Source organism: Dipodomys merriami, unplaced genomic scaffold (genome assembly GCF_024711535.1).
Source record: "Dipodomys merriami isolate MVZ:Mamm:240054 unplaced genomic scaffold, mDipMer1.0.p SCAF_48, whole genome shotgun sequence".
In the NCBI taxonomy this organism is placed as follows: Eukaryota; Metazoa; Chordata; class Mammalia; order Rodentia; family Heteromyidae; genus Dipodomys; species Dipodomys merriami.
The window spans coordinates 10654723-10669823 of record NW_027206046.1 but is presented as its reverse complement, the minus strand read 5'-3'; the positions used below and the strand labels follow the sequence as shown (position 1 = coordinate 10669823).

General features: G+C 38.4%; 1 long non-coding RNA gene across 2 annotated transcripts in view; it reads left to right on the top strand.

The window, feature by feature from the left end:
• Positions 1–14666, top strand: part of LOC138809040 (uncharacterized) — a 132314-nt gene extending 117648 nt beyond the window's left edge. For both annotated transcript variants that reach the window (XR_011366673.1, XR_011366672.1), the window contains exon 4: positions 14563–14666. This is a non-coding gene — a long non-coding RNA (uncharacterized lncRNA). The remainder of the gene's footprint in view (positions 1–14562) is intronic.
• The last annotated feature ends 435 nt before the right edge of the window (positions 14667–15101 follow it).

The following is a 15101-nucleotide window of genomic DNA, read 5'->3' as shown; positions in this document are numbered from 1 at the left end:
TTCCTTTCCTGGTGCTATTTTTATGCATCTCTCCTATGAACTTTTTTTTTTTTTTTGCCAGTTGTGGGGGCTGAACTCTGGGCCTGGGCACTGTCCCTCAGCTCTTCAGCTCAAGGCTAGTGTCCTACCACTTGAGCCACAGCACTACTTCTGGCTTTTTTTCTGCTTATGTGGTGCTGAGGAATCGAACCCAGGGCCTCATTCATGCAAGGCAAGCACTCTACCACTGAGCCAACTTCCCAGCCCCATCCTATGAACCTCTTTAACGATAAATACTTTCATAATTCAAAATGATTTCTTTAGACTATATCAAAGAGATGTGTGTAAGTACATTATAAGATTATTGACATATGTAATTTATTTTTCAAAATATTTTCCCCAGTGTATACTGCCTATAGGATATATATTTTACCAGTATTATAGTCATTTTTTGTTTTGCTAATTGATAGTAAGTAACTTGTTTTAATTTTTAAGCATTTTAAATTGTTCTTCCTTTTATCCATTACTACTAGAATCTTGGGACCATTAAATTAAAAACTCTATGTAAACATCTGTAATCCTAGCTAGTCAGATGACTGAGACTTGGAGGATCATGGTTCATTGACAGCTTTGGGCAGAAAAATTTGTTAGATTTCATTGCAACAATGAGATGTACAAGACATTATATTGAAAAATGAACTTTACAACATTGTTGGGGGGGGGAAGGGTTTGGGGAGAGGTGGGAAAGGATGGTAAGGGGAAACAAAGGAGAAGGCAACAATGCTTGATAAGAAATGTACTCATTACCTTGTCCATGTAATTGTAACCCCTCTGTATGGTATTTTCACAATAAAAAAAAGAAAAATTAGTTAGATTCCATATTCAATTAATAAGCAAAAAACCAGGATGGTGACATGGTTCAAGTGGTAAAGCAACTGGTGTGGGGCTTTGAGTTTAAACCCTGGTACTGGCAAAAACCAAGCAACCAAAAAACTCAAACTTAAAACACGACCATTGTGAGATACATATATAGTTGAGTCAGCAGATGGAAATATAAAAAGCTAGTTAACCATGGTCAACTTGGGTCTCTTGGACAGCTAGTGAGCTCCATGTGGAATGAGAAGTTTTGGAAGAGAGATAAAGATGGGACTCTAGCCACTAGGACTCAGAGCACTTAACCCAGTCGCAGTAACTTCTAGAAGTCTGAGGCCAAATGACAGTCAGACTCTTGAGCCCTGTCCCATCATGTCTATTTTGGAATCTTGGCTCCCCTGAGCCAAGTTTATACTTTCGAGAAAATGTATTTGTGAATAAAATGTGACCTGAGTATTCAAGACCAGTGCAATGTTGTACTCATAGGATACCATGGTTTCATTTAATTACTCTAAGGTGATCAGGGATGCCTTTCTCCAAAACTCCAAGGGGAATAAAGAACTATGGGGTCAGGAGTTGTGATTGGTGATCTTGTCTGAGATGACTTGGAAGTAATTATGCTCAGCATAGTGGGCAGTCTGCTCATAAGACACATGACCTGTCTTTCTAGTGTTTTGTAGTATTATACCTTAGACCTGGTCCAAGTGGGGCTATGTATAAGGATTTTGCTTTATAGGTACTTTTATTCAACTTGCTCTACAGATAAAAAGCTTAAAGGACTACCGGGATTTCATGACATCTGAACGCTCATTTATGAAATTCTGTAAGGAACATTGTGCTGCTAAACACTTCTCTTCCATTAGAGAAACCAGTGCAATCAAAATGTCTCAGAATTGAGTTATAAATATTCAAAGCAACCAAACTTGGCCTATTCAAAAGAATTCCTTCTTTTGAATGGAGGGCTCTTTTCTCATAATGTGATGGGATGGTCAGAAGACAATTGAGGGAAGAGTAGGTTAGTTGTCATAAATCCTTTCTCTCTGCTTATCCCTTGTTGGATTTAGGAGAGTTCTTAAAGAAAAGTAAGAGGAAGGAGAGGAGTGCACAAGACCAAACAAGGTTGGGGCGGGTGGGGGAGGGTGCAGAATGAAAAGGAGAAAAGACAGATTTGACCTACAAGAATGCGCTGATTGACAACCACAGTAGTGGGCTCCTGTGGACTCTAATTGCTGCTCCACCGGAGACTCCTAACAACTCTTGGACAAAAAGGAGAAAAGAAAGGAGGAAAAAATTCGGGGTGGGGGGGTGGGAGGAGAAGGGCGGGAAGGCGGTTTGAATGCAGTCTTGTTCAGACTCCCTCCACAGGCAGACATTGCTCAATAAATCAATAGGGAATGTTCACTGGCTGTAAAATGGGTAGAGAGTCTAGTGTCAAGCTTCCCCAAGATGGATAGACAGTGGGCTTGCTGTCTGTTGAGAGGCCAGAGGTGACTATCACCTTGAGATGAGATCAGTGGCCCACAGCCTAACAGCCTTTTGAACTCTCAATGTATGATTGAGGACCTGGGCTTGGCTTAACACAGTCCCAATGAGCCCCACAGTGACTTCCCCCCTGCTTTGTGTATCACCCCCAACACTTACATCTCTTGGCAGGGCCGGTGATTTGCCAAGCAGATCCTGGCCGCTGTCTGCCCCTGGCCTGCTGTGCCCTGTCATTGAAGTAAAGGCTACAGGAGACTGAATCAGAAATTACTAGATGCCCTGGTGGTAGGAAGCATCGATTGGAGAGGGTAGGGATTTTCTGCACAACAGTTGGATTTTTCCTTTTATATGAAGGGGGTTTAGCATAATACAGGCGGTGCTTTCTCTGCACAGCATTGGATATTAACCCTTGCTTTCGTGGACTTAACCTAAGGTTGCCACAGGGGTGGCTACAATAATTCACTCTGAAATTCAGAAAAATGCTTGGTGTTTGAAGGGCGTTTAGGTCAGGCCAGGCTGGCTGTGTGGGGCAGTGACTGCTCTCCTGGTGGCTGTGCCTAGGCTTCCTTGGAGCAGTGGGTGGCTTCTCTTCAGTTGTTGCTCTGCCAGCTTGCTGCACTGTGGTTGGGTTTGAACCCAGGGAGGGGGCAGCCTGGCCCTAGACTCCCTGCTGTTAAGGCAGACAGGGGATTATACTTCTTCGTGCTTTCTGTGACAACCCCCTCCCCACCCTCCTCATTTTTGAGGAGATGTGGTTCCTAACCTCAGCAGCTGAGATGACGTTTTCAATTTGGCTTCAGACACTCTGCCATCAGCCTCCTGCTTAGTTCTTAGAATGTGGCTCTGTCTAGAAAAAACAGACATAGCTGAAGTACTTTTTCCATGTATAAAAGTAGAGTAATGAAGCCTGTTAAACATTGGTTAAAAAAAGGGGAAGAGGAGTGAGAAAGAGTAATAAAGGTGGTGAATTTGATCAAAATATAATATGTGTATATATGAAAATATAAAACTCCTTTGTACAAGTACAGTATACTAATAGAAATATTTAAAAAAACAATTCTGGCTGACATTTCAACTAATCATTGAAATGACTTACTGGTCTCATTTTTTGATTTAATAAACACTTCTTTGATTTCCTGCACCTGCCATTCCGTTGCATTACAGACATTGATAAAAAGTAGATGGTCTAGAACTTGATGAATTAGATGTTTTATACAATTTTTGTGTCTAGTAGTTTTAGAAACTTTTTTTTTGCTAGTGATTTATACCTGTAATCCTAGGTACTCAGGTGGCTAAGATTTGAGGATTGTGGTATAAAGCCAGTCCAAGAAAAAAAGTTTGAGGGACTCTTATCTCCAATTAACCAGTAAAAAGCTAGCAGTAGTGTTGTGGCACAAATGATAGAGTGCCAACTTTGATTGACAAAGCCAAATGAGAGAGAGAGCTCAAGGTCCTGAGTTCAAGCAAGCTCCAGTGGCATCACAAACAAGTTATTTATTTATTGATTTATTTTTACAAAGAAGTTTTTTGTTTAGTTGTTTAATCTTTAAAGTAATTGTTGTTTACTCTTTCACATAATTTGGATAAACTGTAAAGGTAATTTGGGGTGGGGGTAGATAGCAAAGTCAAAAGATGTATTGTATTCATAAATGAAGTCAGTATTATACAGTGGAAGTTATCATGGAGGGATTTATTCATTCACTTATTCAGTAATCTAGGGACTATTTGGTGTCTGGCAAGCTACTGGTATTGCACAGTCTTGGGAGAGGGCAGACATTCAGCATGGTATCCTAGAAATAACTACAAAGGAACAGGGAGGAGGTAGAGGGACTTAATTTTGATGGATTTGCAGGTCAGCAAAGGCTTCCATTAAGATCTGAAGCAGGGGAAGAATTTAGAGTGAGACAGAAGCAAAGACACAGGTTGGAGTTTTCATTCTGGTCCTGCTACCAATCAGATTATTTTGCCATAGGCAAGCCTCCTGTCTTTCTGAGGCTCTGCTTTACCATTTGTTTTTTAAGGGGTTGGACCACATAGTTTGTAAGAACCCTTTGACTCTTAAGTGTTGGATTCTTTGAAATGATTCTACTGCACGAAGGCTAATTCCATTAGCAGAAGCATTCTCATGGTGATTCAGGTTATTTCTAGAAAAGTAGAGAGTTTTTGGCACTTATGCAATCTCAATGGAATTAGTCATGTCTCCATCATGTACTGAGTGCTAATTATTTGGGTCTTTTCTGTGGCCCTTAAAATAATGACTGGAGTTCTAGTCTGAAAACTCTGGAGGCCATGGAGAGAGAACTATGATAGATTAGGTTGTGTTGATTCAGACGTGGTTTGATTACCACATTACTTTGATTTCTGGTTTTGTAAAAAGGACAAAGCCTTTATTTATGAATACTAATGGGTTTCTCACATAAGAAAAACGTGAGTACCTCTCAGTACCTACTGTAGCAGGTAGGGAGTTTGGTAGGAAGGGGAAAGGAAAGATGAGTCAGATTTGGATTCTTTCTTTGTAGAGCTTTGTGAAATTTAAAAGAGAATCACAACTCAAAATGTAAATAGTTATAGATGCTTCATGTGTGTATTCTAAACAGAGCTTATCTATATAACTATGTCAAAGTGCCATTGACTTCTCTCCATCCTGTGTAGATGGAGACTGGCTTGTTTAAGTTCAGAAGTTTATGTAAAATAGTCTCTTCACTGGCATCAAATGCCAGCTTGCATCTCTAATGAAAAAAAATTGAGGTCTTCTGATCCCAAAAAAATAACTTGTAGATTTGGAAAGTTTCTCTGTAAATATCAGGGTAAGTAGGAAGTAGGGGCTCACAGCTAGAGAATACACCTATGTGAGAAGCTTCTGGAAAAGTGCCATTTTGAATCCTTATTTGTCTCTCAAGCTTCCCTCCAATCCCATCTGATACCAGGCATCACAAACTCCAAATAACTCCCAGCCAAAACCAATATTAAAGGTGATGACCTAGAAACCCACAGTTCTAAGCTGTGATGTTGTTAGGCAGTCCAGACCAGGATCTCCTGAGAAGGGTGAAGGATGGAGTCACCTTGAAGCAGGTCCCACATGACTTTATAAGGTCTGCTTTTTAAACAGTGCCTCCTTTTAATCTGGGCTGTGTTTGATGCTGGGTATGTTGCTAGGGTTAGTCTACTAACCAGCTTTTCCATGGATTTTTCTTTTTCATGGTAGTTGATATAGAAACTTGACATTCTGGGCAACTTGAGTATGGCAGATGCTCTTGGCAAGGAGGCTTCTAAGTTGTCATGAAAGTACCTGCAAAGTTCTCACCTCTTGGCCTTGAAGGAGTTTGCTTCACGAAATCACCTCAGAATAGCTCTAGATTTATAGGGACTGGAGTTCAGGTCCCAACTTATCATATTTGAGCTTTGGTACTTTCTGAAGGATAATTTTAATCTCTTTAAATGGCAGTTTTTACAAAAATTGAAAAAAGGCAAGGAAGTTTTCATTAACTTTCTTAGGGAATTTAATGTAAAACACTTGTGGATTAAAAATTTGCTGTTTCACTGTGCATTTTGGAAATTCCTAGCAGTTCCATTCGGTACTTAAAAAAGTAATACTGATCATTTGAAAAATTTCAGAAATATATACTAAGACAAAAACTGTTTGAACAATAGGTAACTGTTAGTATTTTGGTGTATGAATTTCTAGTCTTTTGCAGGCCATATTTCTGATCTGTTTAACAAATATTTTTAATCATCTACATGCTGAGAATTATGAATAAATGATAAATTGGATAAATTTATATTTTCCACATTACATTTATATTCTGCTGTGGTTAATATATAAAGGTACAGAGAAAACAAATAAATGTAATGTATACAAATATACATACATTCATGTATACATATACATATATTTATAAAATTTCCTTTCATCTTCTGCAACAGCTCTGTGAGGTGTTGTTATTTATATCCAATTGATTTGAGCTCAGAGAGATTTAGTGAGTTGCCTAAGGCTATATAGCTCCAGGATTCAAACCCAGATTTTCTTTTTTTTTTTATTGTGAAAATACTGTACAGAGGGGTTACAATTACATGGTCAAGATAATGAGTACATTTCTTATCAAGCATTGTAGCCTCCTCCTTTGTTTCCCCTTCCCATCCTCCCCACCCCCACCAAAGTAGTAAAATTTGTTTTTGACATAACGACTTGTATATCTCATTGTTGCAATGGATCCACCTGTATCCCTATTTAAACAATTTCAAACCCAGATTTTCTGAGTCATAGGCTCTTGCCATCCTGTATGCAAATACAAGCTCTTTTTTTCTGTAAGGATAAAGCAAGATAAAGGATCCTATTTTATTTAGAAAGGGAAAGCTGAAGGCATTCCTGGCTTAGGCCACACTGGTCAGTGAAGACATTTGTACAGCAGAAGTCTCAGTGAATACTTTCAGGCAAATGCCCACTTGTTAATTTTCCTTAATTCAAATGAAATCAGGTTTCAAAACTCTATCTTATGGGTTGGTAGGAATTTCAGCCTTAATCATTACCTAGGCCTCATCTATCTTTGAGCAATATTTGGAGACTTATGTGGTATGTGGACAAGAGAACCACGGTCTTTAATATCCAGTCCATTCTTCTTACCTGGAGATCCTTTGTAGGCAAGCTCAGATGTCTAATATAGTGTATCCATCTTTGTTTGATCTTATTACGTACATCTTCAAGGCACTGAGCTCTTCCTACCTTTTGGTCTACTCTTCCACAGGGTCTGGGTATGTGTTTTCTTCTCCCTGCATAGCTCTTGGGGGAACTCTCTTTCTTGGACTTGCGTCTTTATGGGCAATGTATTGAACTCCTGCTTTTGCCATTTCACCTGCTTATCAAGTATGCACATGATACACTTCTAATGTCCTAACAATGAATTGATCTTTCACTGCACAAGTAAAAATATTCCCTAACAAGAGACTCATTAGCAGCTACTAATTAACAATGTTCATATAAATGTCTCTTTTAAGAAATTTTTTAGCATCAACTAATTGTACAAAGAGGGTTTATTGTGATAACTTCCATACATGGATATAGTATACTTCTATCAAATTCATTCTGTTTATTTCTTGATTTTGCCTAACCATATTTTTCTCATCTCTTTTAACATATTTTAGTGGGTTTACTATGCTGTTCTCATAATACAGATATGCATAATATACATAGTGACTTTGATCTTCACTTTGATATGTTCACCTTTCCCTTCCCCTTCACATTGGTTACTGTCCCAATAGTCCCCCTTTTACAGTCATGACGTATCTTTATGTCTAGATCTACATATGAGAAAAAAAGCTGTGAAATTTGCCTTTGTGAGCTTGGCTTATTTCCCTCAACATGGTCTCCAATTCCATTTATTTTCCTGCAAGTAACCTAATTCCATTTTTCAAAATTGTATGTATAATATACATTCATTTATCAGTTGATGTGCTGCTAGGCTGTTTCCATAGCTTGGCTGTTGTGAATAATATGGCAGTGAGTTGGATGTGCAGATATTTTTATTGTATGTTGATTTAAATTCCTCTGGCTATATATGGAAGAGTGGCCATGTAAATACCTCAGAACTAAAGATGCTTAGTGAATATCTATTGTGAGTAATGACAAATTAAAAATGTCTTTCATGCTCATTTGTATAAGACAGAATGGCTTGTGAATGAAATACTCTTGTCAACTATAATTTTGTGGTTATTCTAACTACTGTAGATAGTTAATCTGATGAACTCCATTTCCTCTATAGTGGAATTACATAGTAGTGTAGACATATAGAGGAATTACATAGTAGTGTAGACATAAGAATCAGAAATGTATTTCTTGTCTCTACTACTTAAGCTGGTGTAATCATCAGCAATTGCTCCCTATATTTCTCTTTTGTAATTTGGGGTGAATGGAGATTGATGCTAAGGACAAAGGAAATTCAGTTTGTAAAAATACTAACTACAGATGGCTTGGTATATACTAAATGCTGAAGAAACAGAAGCAAGTGTTGCAGGATTTTTTATAAATACAGATAGGGATGTACATTGTTTCTATTTTCAAAAATGTGAGTGCATCAGGAAATGTCTGTAAGTGATAGTAGCAGTATCTATCACGTGGTAAATAAAATCTGCATGTACAAGGCTGAGTGTGAGATGAATGACTCCCAGTCTTTGCCAGAATGATGGCTACTAACTATGCAGCCATGTTGATTTTAATACCCAAACAACTTACTGAGTATAAAGTTGGTCAGAAGTAAAAAGTAGCTTTCAATGGATGATTTGACTGTCAAAATATATAAAATCAAGCCATGGGTTTAGCTGTACTGAATTGACTGTACTGAATTATACTGAATTGACTGATTTTTGTGGATTGAATTGGCTGCATTAGCCTGACTGTGTTTTCTTTCTAGTGGAAGGAAAAACAGGGAATTGTAGTAAAATGATAGTCATCAAATTTGCTCCAAAGGCTATCAAATAGCAGATAGGGTATTGATATTGGGGGTGGAGGATGAATTAATAAGTAAAATTGGTTGCTGCTATTTCAACTATCAGTCTATTGGATTTACATAGATTTTTGAATACCACAAATCTTATCTATTTACCAGTTGCTGTTTCTGAAATAAACAATTGAAAATGTTAATCGATTGTTTGGCTATTCTCTTTGTTCAAGATTTTCCTGTACAAAAAAAATTGCCGGGTAATTTCTGTTGATTTTATTCAGAATCTCATATCTCTTTATCAGTTTTATTCAATAGAGGAAAAAAACCACAAAATAATTTTTGAAACTATAACTGGCTCAGGCTAGGTATAAAAATAAATTACTGCTTAAGGGGCCAGAAGACAGGGTGATATTATGTGTTTAATTTGCTCAGTTATGAAAAGACCTCAAGGGTATTGGGTTATGAAAAACAGTGGATATTTTGAGAGAAAATGGAGGCAAATTGGGGAGATGTTAAACCTTCTCTGACGTGTTTAGTATCAGATGTGATCTCTGGGTAGGGGTGGGGGCAGTAGGCTCTGTTGTTCCATTGTTCTGCCTTTCACTTTGGGGAAATGCTCTTTCCTTTGAATCTGTTCTGAACATGAGCATTTCTCTAGATTGCTTTCTTGGAAATGGCAACAGAAAATGGTAGCAATAATAGGTTTTAAGGTGCTTGGCGGTGAATCATGCCATTTTATAAATTCATCTCCTTACACTTTATTTCCTAGCTGTGAGATAATTTAGACGAATGTCAGTGCGGGGTTGGGTGGGGGGAGAAGAAAGTGATTGGTGATTCTACCTCACCCAATAAAGCAAATTCCTAATTTTCTGTCTTTTATCTTTTGCCATTCTTTTGTGCTCCTCTTTGGCCTTGTCAAAACATATCGTTCAGTTAGAGACTAAAAATATTTTCCCATCGATTGGGGTTATTGATTTTTTTTAATCTGTACTTTGGCTTGAAGAGCGCGGGTGAAGGGTGAAAGTTCACCAGCTTAGTCTGCCGTTTTATCTGGACAGCAAAAGAATGTATTGGCAGCAGATTTGATTTACCTTGTTGGTCAGTTGTAGACACTTCAGCCATGGAAGACAACCCTCCAGCATGTCCTGCTGCTGCGTTTTCTTTTTATGTACCCAGGGACTCTTGAAAGATCCACCTTCCTATTGATTTTATCTCTGTTTCCAAGGTGGTTTTTTTTTTTTTCCTCTTGGATTCCAAATTAGGCTTCTCAGAGAGGTTGCAATGCTTTTTGGATTTGTGGTAAATAAAACAGGGTTTCTTATATCTGCTGTGATCTGGCTCATTTGGTTTGTAGTCTGGGATCCTGCCAATACATAGAATCATAGCAATATCTGATGTGAATGGGTCAAATTTATTGTTCTCTTATCATAGCCCCCTCCCCAAATACGCACATACATTCATGCACATACTCTCTCTCTCTCTCTCTCTCTCTCTCTTTTTTTTTTTGGTTGGTCATGGGGTTTGAACTCTCTGGGCTTGGGCGCTGTCCCTGTGCTCTTCATGCATATACTCTTGTATTCAGGATTCATGCTAAGACTGACTATTATGAATTCCAGGATGACATCTAAAGGTTCCTACCAGACATTAAGAGTGTCGAAGATGCTGGGTGCTGGTGGCTCAAGCCTGTAATCCTAGATACTCAGGAGGCTGAGATCTGAGGATTATGGTTCAAAGCCAGCCCGGGCAGGAAAGACCATGAGACTCCTATCTCCAATAAACCACTAGAAAACTGGAAGTGGCGCTGTAGCTCAAGTGATAGAATGCTCGCCTTGAGCTGAAGAGCTGAGGGACAGCACCCAGGCCCAGAGTTCAAGCCCCATGACTGACAGAAAAAAAAAAGGAGTGTGGAAGATGACACTGTTATTGTTGGAGAGGAAGTAGAGTATCACTGCTCTGTGGCCCATGGAGACCCACTTCTGTGTTTTCATTGGCTAGCTGTGTGACTCTTGGCCAGTTGGGTAATCTCTTAGCATTCTGATTTTTATCATCTGTATATTGCAAATGGACATTATGAAACCCAATACAATAGTAGTATTATGCAAGTAAATACATCTAAGAGTTCTAGAACAGGGGTGGATCACTAGTGGCCCATGCCTGTAAGCTTAGCTATTTGGGAGGCTGAGATTGGGAAAACTAAGACTGATAATCAGCCTGGTAATACACGAGATACCTTTTCAACTGATGGTGCATACTTTTCTTGGCTCTGTGGGTGACTGAGATCAGGAAGATCATAGTTCCAGCTCAGCTGGACAGAAAAGCTCACTAGACTCCATCTCAGTGAAAAGCAGCTGGGTTTTGTGGTGTGCACCTGTAATCCCAGCTATGACAGAAATCCTAAAACACGTAGATTGTAGTCCAGTCATCTGCTCAGGCTGGAATTGAGATTCTGTCACAAAAATAAGCAGTCACAAAAGGGCTGTAGTTACGGTTTAGCAGTAGAGCACATGACTAACAAGCCTGAGGCCCTAAGTTCAAGCTCCAGTCCTGCAAGAAAAAAAAGTTCAGTCATATAGAAATTCTTAGTACACACCAGCTATTATGATGATTGTAGAAAAGGAAGCTGAGAATAGGAAGGGGCAGAAATAAAGAGAAATTCACGCAGAAGAGCAAACTGACCCTTAACCTCAAGAGTTTGGGATGTCACTTGACACTTGATTTCTGCTCTAATTCTGATCATTTGGCTACAACTACTAAGTTGGCTCATTCTTGATTTGGCTATAGAGAGAAATCTGAGCCTGTTGATAAGCAAGGCTGTTTGACTCTCCTGCATTTTGTGATGAACCATCTGGATTCTTCCCTTACCTTTGTGAAACTGAAGCACTTCATCCTCAGTTGGCTCAGCCCCTTCCTCTACCTAGGATTATTGTTCAACCTAAGGTCAATGTAGTTAAGGCCTCATGGGGCTTAGTGTGGAGATACCATTCTCATTGCTCCAATTCTAATAACCCATCCCAGTCCCTTGAGCATTCATGACTAGATGTGGTCTTTGCTCCTAAGATAATTCTGAATATTGGGTTTTTCCTTGATTTGGGGCCATGTTGGGAGGAAGGAACTTGTACACTTTTCCTAGAGGATAGAATACTTTCAGAAAGTGCTCTTGTCACCTGTTTGAGGATGATTTGGCTAATTATCCTTTGCAGATTTATCAGCCTCTAGTGGGTCGGCAGCATTTTTTAACCTTTCATAACTGAATGTTAAGTTAGTTGGTCAGGTCTGTGTTTTATGTGGAGCAGAAGGGATTAAACATTCGCTCAACTTGGCATATGTATTCAAACACATAATCAGTAATAGGAATAGGAAATGGCCATTTCAGCTACTACTAAATAGTAGTTTTCTATAAATGTTTTCTTTAGCTACAATACACCGAAAGACTTATTGGCCAAAGATAAGTATGAAGATTACTGACTTAACAGGGAAATATCCCAGTGGGAATGCCATTATCATGTCAGGGAGGAAAAGGACACAAAGCAAAGGCTTGTAGATAGAACATCAACACTACTGAAGCAGGAATAAGCAATTACTTTGCAAAAGCTAGTGGAAAGCTAGGAAAAAAACCCTGGAAATATGTGTACTAAAAGACTTGGATAATAGGATATGCTCTTATTTTTATTACCAAGACAGCAGTGACCTCAATAGGTCCTTGGATTTTGAACTACCCTAAATCTAGGACAACTTAGAATTTGTAAGTTACATCCATGAAGACCTAATACTGAAATAAGGAACTATTTTGGAGTTCTTCGTGGATGTAAATTTGGGGTGTGGAGGATACTCTTCAACCCATTATAGCACACACGACCAGTATGCTTGATTCATATGATGAAGCTGAGCAGTGTGAGATGCTCTCTTTCTGTTTCTGCTGATTTCTGTTGTGAGAGTCTTAAAAATAAGGACTTAGGTAGATAGTGCCTTGTACAGTGAGTGCTCTGTAAATATTTTCTAAGAGAGTTAACTAGGGATTCAGATCAAGGTTAGTAACATGAAGCCATTTCCCAAAGTATCCATTTCTACCTCTACCATGATCATTTTAATATGTTACAACTAGCCAAAAGTGGGAGTTCATGATCAAGGCTGGGCCCCACTTAAATCACAAATATTTAATCTGCTACAAAACAATTATCCTGATATAGACAGATAAAAACATAATTGCATGCAGTGTGGTGGCTGCATGAAATATAATGGCATCCTGAAAAGAAGGAAAATCTAGACTGTACCTAACTGAAAATTGGCATGGGAACAATATTAACATAAAAAGAGGATGATTGTGTGTGTGTGTGTGTGTGTGTGTGTGTGTGTGTGTGTGTGTGTGTGTGTGTGTGTGTGTGTTGCTGTGCATATGCATGTATGTGTGCATGCACACACGATTGAGAGGAGGTAGGGCAAGAATGAGCACAATTGGTCAAACTCATAACAAATTTCATTGAAAGTAGTTAGGAAGGAGTTTTAAAATGAATATATGAATATATTCATGTAATGGGTTTTAACTCTTTAAAGACAAGATAGATTCCCCCACCTTGAGTGTCACAAAGTGACAGTCAGTCACATAAGACAGAAGATTCAGTCCATTTGGTTTTGGACCCTCTTACTAGTCTAAGAAAATTGACCTATTTTATTACATCCTTTTTACAGCCAATTCCAGGTAGCTGAATTGAGTATATTTTTCATTCTGACTTGTTGACTTTTGGCCTGTTAGGACAACCAATCCAATTAGGCAGGGCTCTCTCTCTCTTGCTTTGCCTTCTGACGGAACATCTGATTGGCTTACAGCTCCTGCTAAGTGACAGGCCTTCCACAATTGTCCATTATCTTTCTTAAGATGTCTCCTGTTTTCTTTTATTGGAGGGTGTTTTTCTTTCAGATCCTTGAGTTTGGACAATTTAGTTTAGAATATAGGCTGATGATAAGTTAGTTAGCTGATATGTTAGGGTGGGTATTTTGACATAGTCCTTACATTACCAACTTTGGTAGCTGTGTGAAGTCCTTCTAAAATATATACATATTAATTCTTAGAATTAATGTAATTCCTAGAATGTGAATGTAATATGACAAAAACATGACTTTGCAATTATTATTAACATAGGGGTCTTGAGAAGGGGAAATGTTCCAGAACGATTCTTAATGCAATCATGTATATACATACTGGTTTGGACTTGCTGCTTCTAAGCTTCTAAATTTATGTAAGGATAAATTCTACTGTATCAAATTTGTTATACCAGCAATGGGAAGTTAGAGATCTACCACAACCATTCCTGCTAGGACTAAAATCCTATTCTGAGAAATGTTTTGTGTGGTAGATGAATACCAGCTATACAATTCTTCATGGATCTGTCACACATGCATTTTTATGTGATTTTGGCATTTAATGTTCATCTGTGATACTATCTTAAAAGTATTTTCTAGCTTAATATGAAAGTTTATTGAACCACTTAGGTAGCAATTAAGTTTCCTAGATCTGTTAAGTTTTTTAAGCCAAGCCCAACCTTCAGTTTTCTTATAGATCTTTAATTTTCACTTTGCTGTATGGATGCTTTAGCAGTTTGCATAGTAAGTGTTCCCCCCAAAAGACTCATGTGTTAGGGGCTTAGTCTCTAGTTGGTGGTGCTGTTTTAGGAGGTTCTAGAAATGTACAATGTAAGGCCTACCTGGAAGAAGTAGATAACTCAGGATGGATGCTTGGGGGGTCTCTTGTTTCTGGCCATTATAGTCTCTTTTCTCTCTATTTCCTTTTGGCCCTTAGGTACCTTTTCTCTCTTTTTTCTTTTGATCATGTCTCCTCCTCCACAAGCTTCTGCCTCGATGATGTTCTACCTCACCACGAGCCCCGGATCAACAGAGCTGAAGACTGGGCTGAAATATCTGAAATGATGAGATTAAACAAATGTTTGCCCTTTTAAGTTGTTCTGTCAGTTATTTTATTACAACAGTGAGAAAAGTATTTTTGATACCCAGTACACATTACCCATTCCTTCTTAAAATTCTGTTTTGTAACATGGATATAAATAGTATTTACATTCTAAAGTATTTCAAGAAAGCACCAATATTTCAGTTTGAATCCAAAGGTAAAATGTTGAGATGCCAGTCAAAAAGCACTCTTATTTTTAAAATTAAGTTTTTTTAAATTGTGAAAATACTGTACAGAGGGGTTACAGTTACATGAGAAGGTAATGAGTACATTTCTTATCCAGCATTGTTGCCTCCTCCTCTGTTTTTCCTGTAGGAAGTGACCATGTCATTCAGCCTCTAGCTGACTGGCTAAGGCCCATTTACATTGGGGGA